This window comes from Bubalus bubalis, chromosome 12, assembly GCF_019923935.1.
Source record: "Bubalus bubalis isolate 160015118507 breed Murrah chromosome 12, NDDB_SH_1, whole genome shotgun sequence".
NCBI lineage: Eukaryota > Metazoa > Chordata > Mammalia > Artiodactyla > Bovidae > Bubalus > Bubalus bubalis.
Genome location: NC_059168.1, coordinates 91,010,616 through 91,034,643, shown reverse-complemented (window position 1 = coordinate 91,034,643; position 24,028 = coordinate 91,010,616).

Genomic DNA, 24,028 nt, shown 5'->3' with positions numbered 1-24,028 from the left:
TTTCTGAAGCTGACCTTTTCCTGGCCGCGCGGGTCTTATCTTAGCCCTGTGATAAATGTGAGCCTGAGTCACAGAATCATGACCTTTGAACACCGGGCCTGACTTTCAGCAGCTAATTCCCAGCAAGGCAAGAACACGGGTGACAGTCGCTTACGGTCATTACTTTCACGTCCAGGCTGTTGGCAGCAGTCTTTTACAGGCGGCTTCGTTTGGAGGCACGTTGTCATAAAGTCAATCGCCAACGGGACACACAGCAGTTCTGTAATTGTGGTTTCCTTCCATGCTAATTAAATAAGTAGACTCAGAGCGGAGACTCAGGACGCACGACCTTGATGTTCTCTGTGTGTCTGAAGCTGCCCTGTCTTCCATCTACTAATCTTAAACAGGAATCACAGTGGACGCTCAGTTTCTGATCTCAGTACCGAAGATATCCTTCCTTGTTATGACCTAATGAACCAATTTTAAATGCACAGGCTTTAAGATTCTATTTTTGGAAATATTGAGGACAGTGTGGTGAGGTTAAAATCTGTGTCCTGCAACTTTGGCCTCTGTTCAGAGTTCTCCTGGATGCTGACTTACCTGGCTACATTGTCAAACCATTCTCAACCGCTCCTTAACACCTGGTCCTCCAGATTCTTCCAGCAGCTCTCAGGTCTTGCTGGTTCGGTCTTCCCTGATACCTCTTGGAAAACTTCCTGTTTGGGGAAAATAAATCTTTTCCTTCGCATCCTGTGCCTTCCTTCTGGTCTCTCCTAAGTTTGTTTGTACACCTCCCCCTGCACGATCTGTTCAGGTCTCAAAATTAGTCTCTGTCCTGTTTGGCAGCTCCTGGCCTTCCCAGTGGTCAGCTTACGGGGTTCAGATGCCCACAAGGCCCGCACGGGGGAGTCTCAGACCTTCCACACAGCTTAGAGAGACCGAGTCCCACCAGAGGATGGAGGGAGAGCCCAGGAATGGTAGTCAAGTGATAGGGACGACTGCAGAACTGCTTCTGGGGCTCATTCCTGCGTGCTGTGTGCTGAGTTGCTCGGTCATTCCTGTTCTTTGTGACCCCATAGACTATACCACCAGGCTCCTTTGTCCATGACATGTCCCAGGCAAGAATACTGGAGTGGGTTGCCATTTCCTTCTCCAGGGGATCTTCCCAACCCAGGGATTGAACCCAGGTCTCCTGCATTTGCAGGCAGATTCTTTACCACTGAGCTACCTGCAAAGCCCATCCCATTCCTGTTTCCTTGTAATAAAGAGCCTTTCTCAAGTCAGCTTAATTCAACTGGACCATTGCTATTTGCCCAAAATAAAACAGTCCTAGTTAAATAGCTTCCTGTCAACTGTTTCCTCTGCGTTAATGTGTAGTTAATAGTAAAATTACCTGTCTCACAGGTTTGCATGTGTTTCTAATAAGATAATATAGAAGTGCATTAAATAAAGTTATATATATATATACATATAATATTAAAACTTGAATATGTCTTTGTGCACAGAATATCTGTTTTTCCACTGCAAATAATCTTGGAGACTTTATGTCTCCAGTCTATTTCTTTAAGAAATATAAAAAGACTATAGTGGAGATTTTGTTCACTGAACATCAACCTTTACATGCTTAACTAGATGTGGAGGGCAGTAGTTTACTAATAACTTCTCAAGCTAGTTTAGATTTTATGGGGAAAATGGGAAAAAAACTTAAATATACATAATTATATAGAACTGAATACACAGATACACCGTTTTGTCTCATTTCTGGAAATGGAACATGTTAGTGACTAGATCCATACACTTAGGCTTTCTTGAAAAAAAAATTTAAAAATCACCTTTGAAAGAAAAATATATCCTTTGCCAACTCAGTTTTTAATTTTCTTCACTTTGTTCACTAGATTTTGACATATAACTAAGGCTTTATTTGTTCTTAGAAAAGCAAAAGATTTCAACTTAGCAAAATGTTTATTGAAATATTCCCTCTTTGTAAGTCATTGTAAGAGATCATTTGGAGAACAGAATCATAAGTATTTTATAAATCCTTCTGAGAATTTGGAGTCCAGGGGAAGAGGCAGTGCATTCACCGCCAGCTGCCCTGTGGCGAGCTGCTGTAGCGGTGGTAGTTGTTAAGTCGTGTCCAGCTCTTTGTGACCCCATGGACTGTATCCCGCCAGGCTCCTCTGTCCAAGGGATTCTCTAGGCAAGGATACTGGAGTGGGTTGCTATTTCCTTCTCCAGGGGATCCTCCTGACCCCTGGAGGGATAGAACCCGGGTCTCGTGCACTGCAGGCAGATTCTTTACTGAGTGAGCTACGAGAAATATGGAAAAATGTCAACACACTGTACTTGAAAAAAAAAATTAAAATGTATTTAATTCTGCTTGGCACTGAAGGAATCAGGGAAGCCTTAACAAAATAATTAACTTTGGACATATTGGTTTATTTATTTGCAGTCTATGTATTATAAATGCATTTTGAGAGGACTACTTTTCAGTTGTACTTTGAAGAATAAGTACAATTTCCAAAATATCATAGGTCAGGAAAAAAGTATTACACACAGAAGAAACATTACATATGATAACACAAATTGCCTAATAGGAAGTTAATAGTTTAATTTTTTTTCCTTATCATAGTATACACAGAATGAATGAAAATTTGTGGAAGACTAATAAGTAATAAAATTACCCATAACCCACTGTCACGAGGTATGTTATATATCTTTCTAATTTATTCTAAATAATATTTATACAAATTCAGATAGCCTACATCTATATCTGTGCTGCCTTTTTATTAATATACACAATACACTTTAACATTAATACATCATGAGCGCATATCTTCATTTTAACACGCAGTTCTTTTACCATTTTTTCCCCTAACTTTTCTCTAGTAGTGGCTATAATTTACATTCATACCAACAGTATATGAAAGTATCTTTTCAGTAACCTTTGCCATTTGAATCACAAATGTGGTGTTTTATTGTTTCATGTTTGTTTCTGTAACTAGTAAGCACTTGAGATGATCAATTGTTATTTTACAGGCTTAGTGCTTATATAACTTAAGGCACATTCTGCTGGATCGTCTCTAAACGTGAGTGCCTGTGTATCATAAACACTTTTTCATGAGAGCAACTTGTCCCAACATTGTTCTGAATTTAAAGACACGTATGGAAGTCTCTTCTGTCTTAAATCGCTTTCATCCCACAGGCTAAGACCTGAAATTTTCATACAGCAAGATACTAGGTAAAGTCTAGGCATAATTTTCAGAAAGAACCCCAAGACAAGATATTACTCAGTTAATGCTCTCATTGTTCAACAAATATGCCTTGAGGGTCTGAAAGTTGCATGGTTGTATGTATGAACCCTTGGTTGGCAAAGGGTCTGAGTTTAGACACTCTGCATAGTTATAGGGTACCTTGTCTTGCGAGATTGAGGTCTTCTGAACCTGACGGACTTGGACACGAAGTCTTCAAAATGAAATTGGACAAATCTCACTAGCAATGCCAGCTACATTCGTGTCACACAGTCGTCTCTGGGGATCCTTGGGGGACTGGTACCAGGACCTTGTGGATACCAAAATCCAGATACTCTTATATAAAAGGGTGATGAATTTGCATATGACCTACACACACTCTCCTGTATATTTATATCATCTCTGAATTACTTATAACACCGAATAAAATAAAAGTAACATAGTTGTTAACACTATTTAAATAATTGCCAGTGCATGACAAATTCAAGCTTTGTTTTTTAAGACTTTCAGAGATTTTTTTAGAAAACATTTTTGACCCCAAGTTGGTTGAATCCACTTGCGGATACAGAAGGCTGATGGTGTTGACTCTGAGTTCTTTGTGAGAGCCCAGAGAGAATCGTGTGCTGTCCGAGAGTGTAGCTCAGCCCTAAGTCTGTCTGGTGTGAGCTTCAGGCTTATAGAAATTAGACCACTCATTGCCTGGTGCAGAGAACAGAGTTTATGAAAGCTGGATTTCTGCTGGCTCAAAAGAACCCTTTTTAAGAGCATTGTATAGACGTCCCTGGTAGCAATGATAACCTCTGTATAGTGTTTACTGATCAGTTTTGTTTTCCAGGTTGACCTCATTCAATCCCAGTTCTAGAGGAAACATTGGATTTCTTTATGATGCTGTTAAACAGTCAGAAAGCCACAACTGAAAATAAACAGATTAAATGCAAACACTTTGTAATCTTTTACCAGAGTTGTCATTTGTTTCAACTATATTTCTTTTATTGCCAGGCTGGAGTCAGATCATTTTACATGTGTTCTGTCTCTTTCTGGTTTCAAGAGAAGAGCAAAGAATGCTTTAAAGTAACACATGTGAGTAACATCAATATCATTAATAAAGCAGCCTTGACAAGTCATTTGTGAAACCAAGTATAGTTAGCCCTCCAAACAGTACTTTATTGTTAGGAGCAAAATGGAACCCCACCTCCTTAGTCTACAGAAGAGCTCACAGATGGAAATGTGATGTCCTGACTTATTCTTTTTCTGTCATCACAGAGAAACTGGTGAGGATCAGAAACCACACCCTCTCAGTAAACATGCAGATACAAGCTAATCAAAATCTTCCCGTGGTAACATTTCTCTTTAAATGCATGAAGAAGATCTCTCTACTCAAGCAATAATCTTTCCTGATGGGCAAAATCAGACTGGCCCATATGATGAGTGAACCTCACTAGGCAGAATCTCTTCTGAAGAAAATGATAATTTTGTAGTTGTGTTTCTCAAATCATTTTGTTGTGTCAAACACTGAATTGATTAGCACATGGTAATATATGAAAATTAGGGAGGCAAAGTGGATGTCATTTTTGTAAATCTTTATAAAAGTATCAGAGTCTACAGATTCCAGGTTCTGGGATCTTATTGCTTTGGTTTGTAATAAGCAAGAAATAACGAAGTTTAAATGAAATTCTAGGCTTGAACTAGAGTATCTCTTAGTGTCATTTTTATCAGAATCCTCAAAAGTGGTAGGAAATATGGTAGATGGAATCCACACATCAAATCTATCAATAATCCTGTTATATATTGTCCTTTCAAGGGTCACACTGTAACGATAGCAAAACTGTAAAAATTTTAAAGCCATTTGATGAAAAGAGCGGGAAGCACATGTCAGTTTACAGGGAAGTGCAACTCATGTAAGAAGCTCCGCTCATATGCGTAGATTGGTAAAACCACTTTCTCAGGTCTTTCACTTAATCATGAAATATCACCTAATGGTCATCCAAGACTTAGGGAGAATGTCTCAGAGTAAAAAGGGATAAAAGATAACAAACAGAAAGACTAATAATTTAGAAGCAGTAGAGGCAAAATGAGTATTATTCTAAACAGAATATGTGGAGAGTTTTGAAGGAAAAAAATCAAGAGAGGAACAGAAAAGGACAGCTTTAGACTGAGAACAAGCTGCTACCAATCAAGCGTGTGATGGCCAAGATAAAAATATAAGCAGCATTTTGGAAAATAAAGTGAATAAAAATCTTACAGTGTAGAAGGAGACAGGGATGAGAAGATGAGAGGAATAACAACAAAATAGAAGCAGGAAAGGGTGTATCATGGTCTGGATTGCATCCTTTGGAAAGTTATACTGAAGCCCTAACCTGGTACCTCAGAATGTGACCTTACTTGGAAATAAAGTTGTCATAGATGTAACTGGTGGACTTCCCAGGTATCTCAGTGGTAAAGAATCTGCCTGCAACACAAGAGTTTGATCCCTGGGTTGGGAAGATCCCGTGGAGGAGGGAATGGAAACACCCTCCTGTATTCTTGTTGGGAAAACCCCATGGACAGAAGAGCCTGGTGGACTACAGTTGACGGGGCCACAGAGAATCAGACATGACTGGGCAAAGTGGCTAAGCACCAAATAGAACTATAGTGGGCAGATAGCAGAAGGAGGTATGGGAAAAGCAACCAAGAAAACTCCTGTCTTGTAAGGAAGTAAAGAGAGAATGTCTACAGGTGGAGAATAAAAATCAGAGCAGTGTTATTTAAAGATGGAATGAAAACAGCAGAAAGAAAGAGCTGAAAGAGTTAACATTGACAATATCTCGAGAGAGGAAAGGAGGGCAGGGCTAGAGAGTAGAGGGAGGTTATTCATTATTACGCTTTGGGGCTACTTATTTTTATCATGAACATTGCTTAGATGAAAATATTTATAATAGAATAGGTATTATAAAATATTTGATGCTTTTGTCAATGAACTTGATAAACTAGTTTCTAATAAGAGATGAAATAAATTCACATTAAAATATAAATTCTGATGTCATGCTTAGACTTTTCTCAAAGAAAAAGAGTTTTAGATATTAAGAAGTGTCCTCAGCATCTATTCAGCTATCTGCAAAAATATGAAGAATTGTAAGCAAAATGGCTTACATTTCAGGTAGAACCAGCTGTCTGACTAGCTCTTGAATTAAAGTTTTCCACTAATCTTGGGAAGAAGACAAAACTATTTTCAGCTTCCCTTGCAGTGGGATGTGGCCATTTGGATGAAAGAATACCAACAGAATAGATGTTATGTATTTCCATATGTGTCCATAGTAACCTTCACCTTCTTTCTCATATCCAGAATGGCTGGATGTTAGTATTATAGGCAAACTCGGAAACTGTATGTTGAGGTGGCAGAGTTTTTTTACCAACTGGAGTCCCTGAATGGAGCTGATTAAAAAAGTATTTAAGAAAGCTGATTAAGAAACATGACTAGGAAAGTTTTGCAAAAATAGCTTATGAATGGCCATTAAAAATCAGTCCAATCACTAACTTGCAAAGATACAAGCACCTCAGTGTTCCTAGCTGCACTATTTACAATGACCAAGACATGCAAACAAACTCAGTGTCCATCTGCAAATGAATGGACAAAGAAATAGGTATATAGGTACCCAAGTGTGGTACCTATATACAATGGAATACTACTCAGCCATAAAAAATAATGAAGTAATGTCATTTGAAACAACATGGATTGACTTGGAGGGCATGATGCTAAGTGAAATAAGTCAGATAGGGAAAGAGAAATACTATATGATGTCATTTTTAATGTGAATTTTAAAAAATAATTTTAAAAATGAGTGAATGTAACAGAAGCAAAATCTCAACCCAATGGAAGGATCATATGAGGGCATAGCTTTCTGAGTCAAGGCTGATAGCTTCAGTTTCCACTATTAACTCAAGGGTAAGGGAGTTGAGGACAAGCAAGCAATGTGATCCATCAGGCTTGAGGATCACATCTCAGAAAGAACTTTGATATGTTTACTGCAGCAGGAAGCAGATTGCAAGATGTGGCAGCTGTCTCTTAGTCTTTTCCTAAGGAAACTAGGAGCCTGTGATTCACTGTCACAGTGTCAAAACAACATCTGACCACTTGAGTCATGGACTTCCATTCACTTTCAAGGACAGCATCCTACTTGAAATCCACTCGGGTAATACCTGGGGCTTCCCAGGTGGCACTGGATGGTAAAGAATCCGCCTGCCAATGCAGGAGATGCAGGAGATGTGGGTTTGATCCCTGGGTCAAGAAGAACCCCTGGAGAAGGGAATGGCTACCCTCTCCAGTATTCTTGCCTGGAGAATCACATGGACAGAGGAGCCTGGCAGGCTACAGTCCCTGGGGTTGCAGAGTCGGACATTACTGAGCAGGCACTCAGGATAATCCCAGTAAGGATGATGGTCAGGGAAGAGTCCCCCAGAGAGGGGTCAGTAGAGAAGCAGAAGGGTCATCATTTGGCTCAAAAAGCAGAATCCACGCCTAGTCTAGGATTTCCCCACATCCAGGGCAGGATTTCCTGCCAGACAATATCATTGCCATGACCCGATTCCTATTGCTTTTCTTCTATTTTCCAAATTCTAAACTGGCTTTTGCTGCGGCTGCCCCTGCCCTTTTTCAGAGCTGTGTATTGTTTGTGTCTGGAGGGGTGCTGACGGGGAGGGGCTGGGGGCTTGGGATGGCACATTCTGTGTCTTGAACCCGCGTGTTCCAAGTTAGCGAGCATGTTTATACTCACCCCCAGAGCATTTTAATGCAGAACTTCATTCTAGCCATTACATTTTACTGAACAATTATCATGATTTTGATGGACACACTAAAAGAGTACCACTACCCCTAAAGTGTAATGGGAGAAGCAGGGTGCTGTGGAACCTGGAAACACAGGTTCCAGTCCTGGAAAGTGTTCACTAACCTAATCTCCTCGTCTCTAGAACTGGGCGAAGGATGTATTTCAGAGCTGCAGTGGGTGAGCTAATCAGTAATCAATATACGTCACCATGCTTGGTGCAGGGTAAGTCCGTACAGGGTGGGCGCCCAAGGAAACAAGGGCCTTCTCTGCTGTTGTTGCTGTTTCGTCACTCAGTTGTGTCAGAGTTTTGTGGCCCCATGGCCTGCAGCCCACCAGACTCCTCTGTCCATGTGATTCTCCAGGCAAGAATCTCAGAGTGGGATGCCATTTCCTTCTCCAGGTCACCTTGCTGACCCAGGGATTGAACCCTTATCTCCTGCTTGGCAGGCAGATTATTTACCACTGAGCCATCGGGGAAGCAACTTTCTCTTCACACGGTTTATAAAACCGGAGAGCATCCACTTCCTCCTCAAGGAACTTGCCCTCTTCTCTTCTCTCTAGATCCTCTGCCTTGCAATTTCTAAGCTATACTCTGATCTTGCAAATGTCTTGTAATCCTGTCACTTCACGCTTTTAGTTCTGCAGAGTTAGGCTTTCATTTTAAATGCATATCTCAGATCTTTAATTACATGATATCTTAGAGAGCCAAGAAATAAACTTATAAGAGGAATGAGAGCAGAAGAACACTGCCTCTCAGATACTTTAAACTTTCCAAGAAATATCTCTATTCTTGGTCTTAGGAAAGTGTTTGTCTTGTCTGTATTTGGATATGCCTGTTTGCATATTGCTAGGATTTTTCTGTCTAGCTACTATCTCTGGTTATTTTTTTAACATTAATGCTTATGTCACAAGAAAAGAAAACACTTTTCTACAACACACATTTTACATACAGAGAGGTATTTATTGAACTGAAGATGTGATAAATGTTCCAGCTTATGCTTTTAGGACTTTCCTGGTGGTTCAGATGGTAAAGAATCTGCAGGAGACCCAGGTTTGATCCCTGGATCAGAAAGATTCGCTGGGGAAGGAATGGCTACCCACTCTAGTATTCTTGCCTGGAGAATTCCATGGACATAGGAGCCTGGCGGGCTACAGTCTATGGGGTTGCAGAGTCAAACTTGACAGAGCAACTAGCAACATTTTTATATGCTTTTAATTTTAAATGGTACCTGGATAAGAACACCCAGATGTATTTACCATAATATGTGCATAGAATTAGCAAGTGAATGTGCTAAGATAAATTAATTTGTTGAATTGCTTGTTACATTTAAAAATATAAAATATTTAGCATGCTTGTGATGTTGATACATTTCTTCAGAATCCAAGATGAAAATCTTTGACCTTATAATGAAATAATTGAAATTCAGCTTTTTTTTTGTCACAATGCATCCTGATTTTTGTCACATAATAAATTGGAGGCTGTATTTCAACTCCAACTTAGGCACATAGTTAAACCGTTAGAAAGTTAAAGAATTGCTATTGGCAAATTCAGGCTGCTCTGTAATTAACGTTTTATATTAAATAACATAATATGGATTTTTCAACAAAATAATTCTCATTTGACAGCTCTTAATAAGTTAAAATGCATTGCCTTCACCACAGTTTGTTCACTGATATTTTCAAAACTGAAAAAAATAAATAAAACTCTTTTAGAGATTCTTTTTGAAAGTTTTATACTCAGCTATGGCAAATAGATGGGGAAATAATGGAATCAGTGACAAACTTTATCTTCTTGGGCTCCAAAAGCACTGCAGATCGTGACTACAACCATGAAATTAAGACACTTGCTTCTTGGAAGAAAAGCTATGACAAACCTAAGCATATTAAAAGACAGAGACATTACTTTGCTGACAAAGGTCCATCTAGTCAAAGCTATGGTTTCTCCTGTAGTCATGTGTGGATATGAGAATTGGACCATAAAGAACACTAAGTGCCAAAGAATTGATGCTTTTGAACTGTGGTGTTGGAGAAGACACTTGAGAGTCCCTTGGACTGCAAGGAGATCCAACCAGTCCATCCTAAAGGAAATCAGTCCTGAATATTCATTGGAAGGACTGATGCTGAAACTGAAACTCCAACACTTTGGCTGACTGATGCGAAGAACCGACTCATTAGAAAAGAACCTGATACTGGGAAAGATTGAGGGCAGAAGGAGAAGGGGACAAGATAGGATGAGATGGTTGGATGGCATCATTGACTTGAAGGGCATGAGTTTGAGTAAGCTCCAGGAGTTGGTGATGGACAGGGAAGGCTGGCGTGCTGCAGTCCATGGGGTCGCAAAGAGTTAGACATGACTGAGTGACTGAACTGAACTGAACTGATGACGAGGTTTAGTTAGGATGAACACCGTTGCTCATAACCCAAGAAAAATTTGGTCAACTGATTTTCCTGCACAAATTATGCAAATGGTACTTGACATCCTCTAGAAGGCCCCCATGTTCATGCCTAACTTTATGGTTCTCGAACTGGCTCTTCAGACCTGGCAGAGTTGCTGACAGTTGGGCCCATTACCTTCCTTCTGAGCAGCCGCTGTGACAGCTTCTGACGAGCACACAGCTGACGAGCTCAGAGTCTGGCTTGATCGCTCTCCTTTTTTCTCTCTCCATTCCTTCCCAGTGCTGAATTCCCTCAATGGGTTTTTCAGGTTTCCTTCTGGTAGAGGGCTGGTCATGTCTTTCCACTATTTACGTCACTAAGTTGTTTCTTTATTCCTATTGGTTTTCCTGACCCTGACTGTACCCCTCTGAATAATACCTTCAGTAAACTCTCCTCTCTGTCCAGTGGATTTCATTTGTTTCCTGTTGGGACCCTGATTGATGTAATGAGAAACGGAGACCCAGAGAAGGGCTCTTAGCTTCTAGTGAGGCAGGTAGAGCAGATCTCAGCTCTTCCAGAAGGTGGCTTTAGAATGATTATATGGAGCTCAGATACTCTAGCTAAGGTTAGAGAACTTGTCATCTGCATTCGAGATTTCTCTTTCAAGATAAGGAACAGAAGTTATGTATTCCTCCCCACCCATGAAATCACAGTGCATTTCAGCCTCCTGACACCTAGTTCTGATGTCTTATTTTGTGTTTTTCAATATGCTTTAGACAAATGAGTTTTTTAGACAAAAATGAGTTTCTGTGCTTTTTTAGACAAATGAGTTTCTGTTGCTTTATTGTAAGGTAAAATTGCATATGTAACTCAGGTGTGTATGACCTAGTGGTCAGAAAATTACAGCCCTTGAGCCAAATCCGACCCACCACCCATGTTTGAAAATAAAGTTTCATTGGCACATAGCTGCAGTCTTCCCATATACTGTCTATGTCACTTTCTTGCTCCTGCAGCAGACTCATGAAACCTAAAACACTTACCTCTGGCTGTTCACAGAGGCTGACTCATCATATCTCACATGACTCTTGTGTTTCATATAAATAGAAATGAGAGGTTATGGAATAATAACACACTTATAGAAGTCCAGGGACGGAGTTATGACCTATTGTCAAAAGCAAACATACTGAATGTTTCTAAGGCACCAGCTCCCACTCCTGCCTTTGTGCACAGCCCGTATAAGAGCCAGGAGCACATGCATGTACATTTATGGCATTTGCTCAATGACTACAGATGTGACAACTCATTTCCATGGCTTTCCAATTGGGAAAAATGTTGATCAGCATTAATATACTGAAGGGAGTTAAGATATTGAAATCCAGGAATTACACCGGACATGATTCAAGTATTGAAAAATAATTTGAGAAGGACATTTCTAAATTCGTGAATGTTTAACCTTCCATACTTAATGAGTCTTCTTCTAGTTTTCTACCATGAAAGGAGACATAAACGCAGTCCAAGGCTCTGTTTTAGAAACCCAAGCAGCTGTCTTGGTCAAGTTAAACAAGCAAATAAACTCATGAAAAAGAGAGAAGGGGTGGGGGAAAGCACTATCATGGCCCAGATCAGATTATAATTGAAGAGAAGGGATCACAGCTAATTTATGATAGGCTATTTATTAACAACTTTATTCAGTAATTGTTTTTGTCTTGATGCCCTGTATGTACCTCTTATTTTACTTAGGTCCTTCAAATCTTTTATGGAATTAGAAATAAATTGTTTTTGTTGATGTTGTTGCTCAGTCACTAAGTCATGTCCAACTTTTTGTGACCCCGTGGACTGCACCATACCAGGCTTCCTTGTCCTTTACTATCTCCCTGAGTTTGCTGAAACTCATGTTCACTGAGTCAGTGATGCCATCCAACCATCTCATCCTTTGTCACCCCCTTCCTGTCTTGCTCTCAATCTTTCCCAGCATCAGGGTCTTTTCTAATGAGTCAGCTCTTCGCATCAGGTGGCCAAAGTATTGGAGCTTCAGCTTCAGCATCAGTCCTTCCAATGAATATGCAGGACTGATTTCCTTTAGGATGGACTGGTTGGATCTCCTTGCAGTCCAAGGGACTCTCAAGAGTCTTCTCCAACACCACAGTTCAAAAGCATCAATTCTTTGGCGCTTGGCTTTCTTTATAGTCCAATTCTCACGTCCATACACAACTACTGGAAAAACCATAGCTTTGATTAGATGGACCTTTCTTGGCAAAGTAATGCCTCTGCTGTTTATAATATGCTGTCTAGGTTGATCATAACTTGTCTTCCAAGGAGCAAGTGTTGTTTAATTTCATGGCTGCAGGCACACTAAATAAAAATCACCAAAATAAAGTCTGTCACTGTTTCCACTGTTTCCCCATCTATTTTCCATGAAGTGATGGGACCAGATGCCATGATCTTCATTTTCTGAATATTGAGTTCTAAGCCAACTTTTTCACTCTCCTCTTTCACATTCATCAAGAGGCTCTTTCGTTCTTCACTTTCTGCCATAAGGTTGGTGTCATCTGCATATTGAGGTTATTGATATTCCTCCTGGCAATCTTGATTCCAGCTTGTGCTTCATCTGGTTCAGCATTTCTCATGATACACTCTGCATATAAGTTAAATAAGCAGGGTGACAATATACAGCCTTGATGTACTCCTTTCCTGATTTGGAACCAGTCTGTTGTTCCATGTCCAGTTTTAACTGTTGCTTCTTGACCTGCATACAGATTTCTCAAGAGGCAGGTCAAGTGGTCTGGTATTCCCATCTCTTTCAGAATTTTTCAGATTATTGTGATCCACACAGTCAAAGGCTTTAGCATAGTCAATAAAGCAGAATTTGATGTTTTTCTGGAACTCTTTTGGTTTTTCAATGATCCAACAGATGTTGGCAATTTGATCTCTGCTTCCTTTGCCTTTTTGAAATCCAGCTTGAATATCTGGAAGTTCAGGGTTCATGTACCGTTGAAGCCTGGCTTGAAGAATTTTGAGTATTACTTTGCTAGCCTGTGAGATGAGTGCAATTGTGCGATAGTTTGAACATTCCTTGATGTTGCCTTTCTTTGGGATTGGAATGCTAACTGACCTTTTCCAGTCCTGTGGCCACTGCTGAGTTTTCCAAACTTGCTGGGATATTGATTGCAGCACTTTCACAGCATCATGTTTTAGGATTTGAAATAGCTCAACTGGAATTCCATCACCTCCACTAGCTTTGTTCCTAGTGATGCTTCCTAAGACCCACTTGATCTTCGTTAATTAACTATTAAGTGTGTATTATAAGCTTCAACCAAAAAACCAAGCAGATACTCTCCATGTAGAAAAAAACAAATTTACACACTGGTGTTTTTTCAGAATATTTCCAAAGGTGATGTGTTTCTCTCAAACATCCAGTTTTAAACATGTATTTCACATGACAGGAACAAAAATACATTCCCCTCACCTGTCTTTGGAAGTCAGTCTCTCCTTTACCAGAATGATATTTTTCTCTAAAAAGGATGGGTGTGTGGTGGAGGTGCATTAATGTTTCCCGGTTGCTCCATATGAGGTACCTGTGCTGCTTCTAATCATAGAGACCACCTCTCAACAGGCGGAAACCCATCTGCCTGCATCAGCTGTCAGGACCACTCAGAATATACAGTTTTCAGAAATCAGCTTTAATTGTGGGTCTCCAGTGAATAGAGTGAAGAGAGCCAATTTCTGTGACTCTAAGGCCTCTTAGGCAATATCATAAAATAAGTCATCATGCAGGCTTGACAGTATCCTTAACTCTTAGCTCCAAATTGCATATTATAATAATAAAATGGCACTGTAGAAAGAGAAAGCTCTCTGGTGAAAAGATAAGTACTCAAATTCTACTGTTAATATTTTAGTGGATATGCTAAATTGGGCAAATTACTTCACATCTCTGAAATATATTTCAAAGTTTTTCAACAACAAAATAATGATAACCCATAAAAACTGGTATGGGGATCAAATCATTGTATTATATATCAAGAGTGCTTTGTAAAATAGAAGAGTATTCTTTATTAAGTCAAGCAAAGAATAAATCAATTTTATGATGAAAATTACATATATTTATGTTAAAAAAAATAACATCAAGCAGTTCAACAGATCATACAACACAAAAAAGTGTATCTTTTTCCTACCCTAGAGGGGTCACTTCCATCAACAGCTTTTCAGAAACTTTTCCCTAGAGAAGTTTTTGTCAAAGGTATGATTTGCAAGATGTTGGCATGCTCTGATTAATAAAAGTTAAGTAGGAAATTATTTTTTTAGACAATGTAGTTATTATTCATAAAAATCTTCCCAAATAAAAGGCATTAAAATTTCTGTACTTTTTCAGTTAAAAAAAAATCAGTAGAATTATGTGTACAATTTGGTTTCCTAAGGTCTCATAAGTAGTTATTAAACAGTTAATGAGACAATAAGTACATGAGTTTAGCAGAATAACAGACCCCAAAGACATTCACACACAATTTAATCCTGGGATATGTGACTTTGCTAACTTACATGGCAAAGGGAAATTCTGGTAGAAGATATAACTAGGTCTGGTAATCATTAGATCTTAAAATAAGGAGATTATACCGAACATTTCCAGTGGGCCTGTTTTACTCACAAGGGTTTCGACATATGGAACAGGGTGGCAGAACAGTGTCAAGTGATGTGACTTAAGATTCAGTGGTCATATTTGGCTTTGAAGCTGGAAGGGGCCACTATCCAAGGAATGCAGATGGTCTCTAAAACCTAGGAAAGCAAAGGAATGGATTCTCCTGACAGCCTCCAGAAGGCAATGCACGTCCAATACATTGATTCTACCCCAGTGAAATCCATGCCAGGTTTCTGTGAAATGAAAAGGTAATTCCCTTACCTTTTCCAGCAGCAGTGAATACACTGGGTGACATGAACATTGCATTAAGCATTTGAATACCATGAAAATCTTAGAAATATAAGACAGCGAAATAATACATGGAAGTTAACATAAGCTATGCTTAAGTAACAATTACCCATTTATACAGCCGTGAGTGTCTTTTCTCTTGGGTACATTCAGAAGAAGAGGAAAAGAAAATCTATTTGCTATACATTTAGCAATTAGGTAAATAGTACTATGAAAAGTCCCACAAAGTCTACTCTTTGCAACAACTTTCTGTCCTGATCTTGATGATATGGGATTTTTTTATATTCTCCTGCTTCTGATGATTTTTCTTTTCACTCCTATTTTTCCTGCCCCCCTCCCACCCAAATCTGAAAATGTCAGATACCCACTTCTCATCTCTATGTGTATTAACCACCCTGCTCAGGACCAGGGGCCTACACTTTTCTTTCACCCTAGGCCCTGCATAGTATGTGACAGGCCCTTCTTAGATGCCCTTGACTGCTGCTGCTGCTGCTACTAATTTGCTTCAGTCGTGTCCGACTCTGTGCAACCCCATAGACAGCAGCCCACCAGGCTCCCCCACCCCTGGGATTCTCCAGGCAAGAATATTGGAGTGGGTTGCCAGTTCCTTCTCCAATGCATGAAAGTGAAAAGTGAAAGTGAAGTCGCTCAGTCGGGTCCGACTCTTAGCGACCCCATGGACTGCAGCCCAACAGGCTCCTCCATCCATGGGATTTCCAGGCAAAAGTACTGGAGTGGGGTGCCATCACCTTCTCCGGATGCACTTGATTAAGTCACCTCAAATGAGCAAAAATGAAAATATGATAGAAGTGCAACATAAATATCATGCCGGCATTATCTTGGAAGATTTTAATACATCTCTCTCTCTCTCAATTAGTAGGTTGCTGCTGCTGCTGCTGCTAAGTCGTGTCAGTTATGTCTGACTCTGTGACCCCATAGACGGCAGCCCACCAGGCTCCTCTGTCCCTGGGATTCTCCAGGCAAGAACACTGGAGTGGGTTGCCATTTCCTTCTCCAATGCATGAAAGTGAAAAGTGAAAGTGAAGTTGCTCAGTCATGTCCGACTCTTAGCGAGCCCATGGACTGCTGCCTACCAGGCTCCTCCGTTCATGGGATTTCCCAGGCAAGAGTACTGGCGTGGGGTGCCATTGCCTTCTCTGCAATTAGTAGGTTAAGGGCATCCAAAAGTTAAAATGTTACATAAAAATGGAAAATGAACATCAATAAACTTGATTTATGAGATAAGTCATAAACTATTGTACCCAGTAATTATCTACTGCTGTTCCAGAGCACATGTCAAACATTTACAAAAAGGTGCCAGATGCTAGGCTGTAAAGAAAGACTTAACAAATTTCAAAAAAAAAAAAAAACCAAACAGAATAGTACAGAGTGCATCCTCTGAAAGTAAAGCATTAAATTAAAAGTTAATTACACATAGAAAATCAGAACTAATAAAAGTCCACAGGCTCCTTGGAGAAATGGCTGATTCTAGATCTGGGTCATAAAAAGAAATATACCTGAACCATCTATTCCTCCAAAGGAAGGGAGTGCTCAGAAAATAAAGAATGGAATTTATTAAAGGGACTCCAGGGTCCTCCAAGGGCCAAAATAGAACAATTAGAGAAATGAGATAAATAACATAGTATTAAATTAAAACCAAAGATATAAATTATGTATCCTGAGTTCACAGTGGTGTAAATAAATGACTGCATAAGTAAATAATTATGGGAAAAGAGACAATTTTTTTCCCTTAGATCATTTCTAAAATTAATTTAGTATTTACTTGGCTTTGTTGCAGGCTTCTTTCTAGTTGAGACACGGGATTAGTTGCTCTGCAGCATGTGGGATCTTAGTTCCCTGCTGCTGTTGCTGCTGCTAAGTCACAATCCCATGCCAGAGATGGCAGCCCACCAGACTCCCCCATCCCTGGGATTCTCCAGGCAAGAACACTGGAGTGGGTTGCCATTTCCTTCTCCAATGCACGAAAGTGAAAAGTGAAAGTGAAGTCGCTCAGTCGTGTCTGACTCTTAGCGACCCCATGGACTGCAGCCCACCAGGCTCCTCCATCCATGGGATTTTCCAGGCAAGAGTACTGGAGTGGGGTGCCATTGCCTTCTCCCTTAGTTTCCTGACTGGATATCAAATCCACATTCCCTGTATTGGAAGGCAAAGTCTTAACCACTGGGCCACCAGGGAAGTCCCCAAGACAAGTATGTAGATAAGGTGAGTTAACGCTTCATGTCACCTCCCATTCTCCACCGCTCTCCCCAATGTGTTCTATACTTAGTAACTTGCTTCAAAGAGTATGAAAGGAGAAGAACAAAAGGACTTTATAGTGAAAAAAATTAGCAATTATATTCCATCCCCAGGTGGCCAAGGGAACCCCCATGGGATATCATGTGGATAAAGATAGCAGAGACCTTTGATACAATGTGGTGAGCAGTACTTCTCTGTGGGATTCATCCCCCAAATCCATAACCCCAGGCTGATCACAAGAAAAGTATCAAGTAAATCCAGATGGAGGATTATTCTACAGAATATTTGGCCTTGAAACTATCAAGATCTTGAAAAACAGGCAATGTCTGAGAAGCTATTACAGACTGTAGGAGGCTAAAGAGACATGATATCATGATTAAATAAAATGTGTCTTGAATGAAATCCTGGGACATAAAATAGGACATTGTTAAAAAATAAAAGTAGAGCTTCCCTGATAGCTCAATTGGTAAAGAATCCACCTGCAATGCAGAAGACCCTGGTTCCATTCTTGGGTTGGGAAGATCCGCTGGAGGAGGGATAGGCTACTTACTCCAGTATTCTTGGGCTTCCCTTGTGGCTCAGCTGGTAAAGAATCCACTTGCAATGTAGGAGACCTGGGTTCTATCCCTGGATTGGGAAGATTCCCTGGAAAAGGGAAAAGCTACCCACTCCAATATTCTGGCCTGGAGAATTCCATGGACTGTGTAGTCCATGGGGTACCAAAGACTTGGACATGACTGAGTGACTTTCACTTCACTTTCAAAAAATAAAAGTAAATTTTGAATAATCTATGCAATTGAGTTAAAAATAATGTACTCACACTAGATTTTTATTTGAATATTTAAATATATGAAACTGGATAATGGGAATTCTCTGTTATATATTTACAAGTTTTCTGCAAATCTAGAATTAAAACTATTCAAACATTTTTTAAAAACTTGTTTAAATAACCAACAAACCTCTGCTGTGATTCATCTAAACAATAAAGGAACATTATAGCATTGATGATGAAAAATGGAACTTGGCTACATAACCAGCTAACTCGAAAAAGATAAGAGAAAAATACCATAAAAAAAAAGTTATGTCAATCATTTGGAACACTTAGAGGAAACGAGGAAACTCCTAAAAAAGAGTTAATTCAAAATGAATGAGATGAAAGGAAGAATACTTATTTAACAATAAAGAAACTGAGCCAGTAACTTAAATACATTCCTACAAAGAAAGAAAGAAGCTAGATTTCCATAGATGCTATTTCCTGGAAAAAAATATTCTCACAATAAACAGATAATTCCATTTTACAGCAACTTCTCACAGAGAATGAGACAACATGAGACAACATGACATCTTTTCATTTATGAGAACACTTGTTGGGCTTGTCTTAGGGGATGACAGACAGAATCACAGCCCCAAGAGCAGGAAACACAGTTCTTTCTCCCAAGGAGCTTGTCACAGACTCAGGGACACAGGTCACAAACAGAAGAATAACCAGTTATGCAATAACTAGCTTGAGAGAGAAACAGGTGTGTCACTGAGTAGAACAAAGTCAAATGTTTACTAACTGTCCCCAGTTCTGGACTTATCCCATCCAGATGACTTCCTTGCAAGTGAGAGGCAGATGACTGGTGTTAAAGATGCATCACCAACAGTGAAAGTAAGTTTATTTTCCCACCCCACACGACTCCTGGTATGTTTATGACCTGCCTAGAAGATTCCCACACTCTTCTTCTGTTTAAACAGATCGAGTTGTCAGGGGGAGTGGGGCAGTACTTGATACCTACTAGAGATTCAGGAAAAATACAAAATTAGTAATTTTTAGAAAATATCATGGGCAAAGCAAAGTGAATCACTTATACATATACAGATATCTCTTCTTTTTCTTGGCTGTACATCTGAAATAAACACAAAACTATGCTCCAAAATAAAATTTAAAGATATAATACTAATACAAAAGAATACATCATGTATTTTGACACTGATTTACGTATAACAATACATTTCTAATCTCAAATATGATATGATACTTGTCAATATCAGAAATAGGGTTGTAGCAATTACGTTGTTTTCAAAATGTTTAGAGCTGAAGAATTTCTGTGTGTAAGGGAAGTCTGAAATAGTAGCAAAAAATGGTAATCGAATTTTCTTTTCTTCAAATCATAAAAATAATATATCTTTATTATGAAAGAATAACAAGATAAAAAAATTGCTTATAATTTCACTTTCTAAAGAAAATTGCTGTTTTGATCTTATTATATTCCATTCAAAGCTCTCTGTTAAGTATTTTATGTATTTTGTATTTGTATTTATCTTATGTATTTTATAGGCGTGCTCATTTTTTCTCTGTCAATAGATAGACAGATAAACAGATATAATAATGTGTGTGTGGACGGCATGGTTATAAAATTGAAAAGCTTTTCTTTCTTCTTTTCTTTTTTTTTTTTAAACTAAACAATCATTTGGAATAGAGATCCATGGTAGAAGTCTACCAGTTACAAGAAGAGATGATGAGGCCCACGGCTAGAATGGAAGCCCCTGTCACTTGCTTATATCTTTAATCAGTAATTAAAGGGTTTTGCTGATTCCATTCACTAGTAGTTTCTTTCTTAATGGCCTGCAGTTATTCAGCAAGATCAATGATTTAATCATGTTATCACACCATCAGCTTTGGACTGAAATCCTTTTGTAGGATCCTGTACAGTTTTAAGGAGGCCTATTTTCAGGTTAGAATGATCTGAAGAGTTCAAGATTAAGGTCTAAGGAAACCTCATGTATTTACCCAGTATTGATCTGAAGCCTTGAATATGCATACCAAAACCTGAGTGTGCAGTTTCAAGAGCTTATGGGGATGGTTTGTTATTTAAAAATTGCCATCTTCTAAATATTTTAAGGGTCTGATTATTTACACACATGTTTATTTCTTTTATACTCTCCCTAAATGTGATTGTCCTTAAAAATACATATGCTTGCAATCAAAACACAAATCTATTTTAGTGTGATTTAATATTGAACTTCTTGGCTAAAATCATCTGAGAAATCTAAACGACTTTAAAAGTTTTACAAATTTGAAGGAATGATCATTTTCCATCCGTTCAGTTCAGTCACTCAGTCATGTCTGACTCTTTGCGACCCCATGAATCGCAGCACACCAGGCCTCCCTGTCCATCACCAACTCCCAGAGTTTACTGAGACTCATGTCCATCCAGTCAGTGATGCCATCCAGCCATCTCATCCTCTGTCCTCCCCTTCTCCTCCTGCCCCCAATCCCTCCCAGCATCAGAGTCTTTTCCAATGAGTCAACTTTTTGCATGACTTGGCCAAAGTACTGGAGTTTCAGCTTTAGCATCATTTTTTCCAAAGCACACCTAGGACTGATCTCCTTCAGAATGGACTGGTTGGATCTGCTTGCAGTCCAAGGGACTCTCAAGAGTCTTCTCCAATACCACAGTTCAAAAGCATCAATTCTTCGGCACTCAGCCTTCTTCACAGTCCAACTCTCACATCCATACATGACCACAGGAAAAACCATAGCCTTGACTAGACAGACCTTTGTTGGCAAAGTAATGTCTCTGCTTTTCAATATGCTATCTAGGTTGGTAATAACTTTCCTTCCAAAGAGTGTCTTTTAATTTCATGGCTGCAGTCACCATCTGCAGTGATTTTGGAGCCCCCAAAAATAAAGTCTGACACGGTTTCCACTGTTTCCCCATCTATTTCCCATGAAGTGATGGGACCAGATGCCATGATCTTCGTTTTCTGAATGTTGAGCTTTAAGCCAACTTTTTCACTCTCCACTTTCACTTTCATCAAGAGGCTTTTTAGTTCCTCTTCACTTTCTGCCATAAGGGTGGTGTCATCTGCATATCTGAGGTTATTGATATTTCTCCTGGCAATCTTGATTCCAGCTTGTGCTTCTTCCAGTCCAGCGTTTCTCATGATGTACTCTGCATAGAAGTTATATAAGCAGGGTGACAATATACAGCCTTGACATAACTCCTTTTCCTATTTGGAACCAGTCTGTTGTTCCATGTCCAGTTCTAACTGTTGCTTCCTGACCTGCATACAAATTTCTCAAGAGGCAGATCAGGTGCTCTGGTATTCCCATCTCTTTCAGAATTTTCCACAGTTTATTGTGATCCACACAGTCAAAGGCTTTGGCATAGTCAATAAAGCAGAAATAGATGTTTTTCTGGAACTCTCTTGCTTTTTCTATGATCCAACAGATGCTGGCAATTTGATCTCTGGTTCCTCTGCCTTTTTGAAAACCAGCTTGAACATCAGGAAGTTCACGGTTCACATATTGCTGAAGCCTGGCTTGGAGAATTTTGAGCATTACTTTACTAGTGGGTGAGATGAGTGCAATTGTGTGTTAGTTTGAGCAATTTTGGGCATTGCCTTTCTTTGGGATTGGAATGAAAATTGACCTTTTCCAGTCCTGTGGCCACTGCTGAGTTTTCCAAATTTGCTGGCATATTGAGTGCAGCACTTTCACAGCATCATCTTTCAGGATTTTAAATAGCTCAACTGGAATGCCATCACCTCCACTAGCTTTGTTCATAGTGATGCTTTCTAAGGCCCACTTGACTTCACATTCCAGGATGTCTGGCTCTAGGTCAGTGATCACACCATCATGATTATCTGGGTTGTGAAGATCTTTTTTGTACAGTTCTTCTGTGTATTCTTGCCATCTCTTCTTAATATCTTTTGCTTCTGTTAGGTCATTACCTGTCCTTTATTGTCCTTTATTATCTGTCCTTTATTGAGCCCATCTTTGCATGAAATGTTCCCTTGGTATCTCTGATTTTCTTGAAGAGATCTCTAGTCTTTCCCATTCTGTTGTTTTCCCTCTATTTCTTTGCATTGATTGCTGAGGAAGGCTTTCTTATCTCTTCTTGCTATTCTTCGGAACTTGGAATTCAGATGCCTATATCTTTCCTTTTCTCCTTTGCTTTTCACTTCTCTTCTTTCACAGCTATTTGTAAGGCTTCCCCAGACAACCATTTTGCTTTTTTGCATTTCTTTTCCATGGGGATGGTCTTGATCCCTGCCTCCTGTACAATGTCATGAATCTCAGTCCATAATTCATCAGGCACTCTATCTATTAGATCTAGGCCCTTAAATCTATTTCTCACTTCCACTGTATAATCATAAGGGATTTGATTTAGGTCATACCTGAATGGTCTAGTGGTTTTCCCTACTTTCTTCAATTTAAGTGTGAATTTGGCAATAAGGAGTTCATGGTCTGAGCCACAGTCAGCTCCTGGTCTTGTTTTTGCTGACTATATAGAGCTTCTCCATCTTTGGCTGCAAAGAATATCACCAATCTGATTTCGGTGTTGACCATCTGGTGATGTCCATGTATAGAGTCTTCTCTTGTGTTGTTGGAAGAGGGTGTTTGTTATGACCAGTGCATTTTCTTGGAAAAACTCTATTAGTCTTTGTCTTGCTTCGTTCCGTATTCCAAGGCCAAATTTGCCTGTTACTCCAGGTGTTTTTTGACTTTCTACTTTTGCATTCCAGTCCCCTATAATGAAAAGGACAGTATTGGGGGGGTGTTAGTTCTAAAAGGTCTTGATAGAACCGTTCAACTTCAGCTTCTTCAGCATTACTGGTTGGGGCATAGACTTGGATTACTGTGATATTGAATGGTTTGCCTTGGAAATGAACAGAGATCATTCTGTCATTTTTCAGATTGCATCCAAGTACTGCATTTTGGACTCTTTTGTTGACCATGATGGCTACTCCATTTCTTCTGAGGGATTCCTGCCCGCAGTAGTAGATATAATGGTCATCTGAGTTAAATTCACCCATTCCAGTCCATTTTAGTTCACTGATTCCTAGAATGTTGATGTTCACTCTTGCCATCTCTTGTTTGACCACTTTCAATTTGCCTTGATTCATGGACCTGACATTCCAGGTTCCTATGCAATATTGCTCTTTACAGCATCAGACCTTGCTTCTATCACTTTCCATAGACATTCTGGTTTTTTTTTCTTTAAATTCACCATTTAAGAAAAAGGAAAAGGGATATGTATAATGATAGTCCTGAATTGTCATAAAAATATGATTATCACAAAGATCCAAAGAATTCTGTTCTTTTTATCATCATTATGTAAGAGCTGAAGGAGTGAGGATTATCTTCTTTAGACCAGTAGATAAACCAGCAAAATGCTGAAGATAAAGGTTCCAACTGGACTTAGGCAATCAGGCTTCTCACCTTCAGTTTCAATGAAAGCCACCCCGTCTACAGGCCTGTTGTGTGAATATGTTTATTTCACGCGATGCTTACATTACCTCAATGAAAAATATATGATATTTTACACAAAGTGTGTGTCCATGTATGTTAATAAATGTATGGATGTGCATGTGTGTATGTATATATATATATATATATATAATGATGCATACATTTTAAATTGTACAGTACTTTATGAATATAATCTCAGAAAACC